Source organism: Tiliqua scincoides, chromosome 7, assembly GCF_035046505.1.
Source record: "Tiliqua scincoides isolate rTilSci1 chromosome 7, rTilSci1.hap2, whole genome shotgun sequence".
Taxonomy (NCBI): domain Eukaryota; kingdom Metazoa; phylum Chordata; class Lepidosauria; order Squamata; family Scincidae; genus Tiliqua; species Tiliqua scincoides.
The window spans coordinates 9279774-9282475 of NC_089827.1; the positions used below are offsets into that span (position 1 = coordinate 9279774).

Below are 2702 nucleotides of genomic sequence, written 5' to 3' on the forward strand. Positions count from 1 at the left end.
GTGCCTGGTGATGGTGACTGAACTTCCTTCTCTTGCTTCTCAATGGCATTTCACTGCACATGAATGAAGGGCCCCAGCAGGAAGCTGTCACTACAGAAGTGCGCTTGTGATGATGAGGGATGTCAATTAGAGGCAAGGTCAGAGAGAAGAAATGCTCTAAAACAAAACGGGGGGGGGAGGGCTTAACACAGGACTGGTGCTAATTGTCAGGGTCAGGCCTGGTTAGTACTTGGATGGGAGACCGCCTGGGAATACCGGGTGCTGTAGGCTTATACCATAGTCTTTCCATGCCCGATCTCGTCTGATCTCGGAAGCTAAGCAGGGTCAGGCCTGGTTAGTACTTGGATGGGAGACCGCCTGGGAATACCAGGTGCTGTAGGCTTATACCATAGTCTTTCGAGACTGAAGGTTTGCCAACCTATGAGAAAGAGGGCCCTGGAACAGAAGAGGACCAGCGGAGAAGAGATATGGTCTAGAACAGGGCTGGCCAAACTTGCTTATGAGCCACGTGCAATAAACTTCAGATGTTTGACAGCTGAAACGTATTTTAAAAACAAACAAACATTGAAATACTTAAATACATTAGCAACATTGTTAAATAATTAACAATTAACAGCCCAATGCTATCCACACTTTCCTGGGAATAAGCCCCATTAACTCTAATGGGGCTTACTTCTGAGTAGGCATGCATAGGATTGGGTTGTAATTCATTTTTCCTCTCTCCCACAGTTGTCCCCCCAGTGTTGAAGTTTAGACTGGACGATTGGAATGGGTCAATATTCTTGATGTTACTCTAGAACAGGGGTGCCCAAACCCCGGCCCTGGGGCCACTTGCGGCCCTCGAGGCCCCTCAGTGTGGCCCTCAGAGAGCTCCCAGTCTCCAATGAGCCTCTGGCCCTCCAGTGATTTGTTGGAGCCCACACTGGCCAGATGCAACTGCTCTCAGCATGAGGGCAATTGTTTGACCTCTCACGTGAACTGTGGGATGAGGGCTCTCTCTACTGCTTGCTGTTTCACATCTGTGATGCAGTAGTAGCAGAAAAGGAAAGATCAGCCTTGCTTTGTACAAGGCCTTTTATAGGCCTTGAGCTATTGCAAGACCTTCATTCATTCATATAAGTTCATCTTTAATATATTCATTTATGTAAACGTATGTAAATTTATTCAAATTTTAAATGTAAATTAATTCTTTTTCCCCCCGGCCCCCGACACAGTGTCAGAGAGACGATGTGGCCCTCCTGCCAAAAACTTTGGACACCCCTGCTCTAGAATAAATACAGGATCCAGCTCCCGCCTTTCCTGTCATACCTACTCATCTGTTACCACAAATGTCACTCGTTGACTCGTCAGTCTCATGCAGCCTACATGCTCGCTGGGAAGGAACAATGTCACTTTCCATTTTCTATACGGTGTCTAGTGTTACATATTAGTTATGAATAAATATTGAATCTACTTAGTGAGACTCATTTTTGTCTCACCAATAGGGCTTGGGTGATCCCACAGGATAGCATAAAATATCAATAATGCATCAAGTCAATAAAGCACCAGATCTTAAAATAACAGTGATTAAGCTCATATTGCTCTAGCCCAATAATTTCTTGTGATTTCTCCTCTCTCTATTTTTTTTATACATTGTATTACCTACTTGTTTGCTTTTGACGCCACTGAAGTGATGGAAGAGCACTTTTTGTAACCCCAGGCAGTCAGGATGTGAGATTTGGAAGGGTGCGGGAGGGGGGGGGGAGACTTGCCTTCATACCCTGCAACTCAGGCATGTCTAATATTTCTGTCAAGGCCCCTGACAATTCTGTGTGTTTTTTTGAGAATCCGGTGGCAGTTTTTGTGTTATAGACCTGCAAAGATATTCAATCTTTAATAGCTCAGATTCTGAAGAGGTAGGGCAAAATGATATGTACATCGAATTCATCTTCAATTGCTAATTGCTTGATCCTCTTGCATGTTTCCAGAATATAATAATTATATTCAGTGTTGAGTAAAAAATAAAATAAAAATTATAATGCTGTAGGCAGGCAAGCTAGCCTTGCAATACTCAGGCCTAATTGAAAGTGATGAGGTGGAAGACTAGAGTCGTTTATTTCAGAACTAGATTCTTACATCAAAATGCCACAAGACAATGGAAATCAGTGGAGATATTGTTTTTTAAAAAGCATGGACAGAGGGAAGATTGTGTTCCAGAATGATCACAGTGCCCAACACGGCGATTTTCTGGTTCTTTGTCACCTAATAGAGGAGCTGATCACGTCCTTCTGGATTTTATTTGTTAATATTTTGTGACAGCTCATGGACAAAGGAAGCAAAAATATTTCATGGCTCTTTCAAGTCCTGAATGAAAAACATTGCTTGTGTTTGAGTAGCAGATGAAGTACAAAATGCGTAATTACCGCTGATTAAAATATGATATCATATGAGGCTGGTGGCTGTATATAGCTTGAGGGGAGGTGGATCGACAGTTCTATCTGCGTACTAGGCAGGCATCAGGGCTGGCCTTAGGAGCTGTGGAGCCCAGCTGGAAACATTTTTTGAGGGGCTCCAAAGCCAAGGCCTATAGAATCTAAGATATATAACTAATACTTATTATAGGCTTTGTATCTCTATGGTAGAATGGAAAGCCATCAAAATGTGCACTTAAAAAGTGCATGTGGGTTAATGGACCAAATGAATCTAAGCACGTTTTAACTCAA

General features: G+C 43.0%; 1 pseudogene; it reads left to right on the plus strand.

Moving 5' to 3' along the window:
* Positions 1 to 267: 267 nt before the first annotated feature.
* On the plus strand, positions 268 to 382 carry LOC136658139 (5S ribosomal RNA; annotated as a pseudogene).
* Positions 383 to 2702: the final 2320 nt, after the last annotated feature.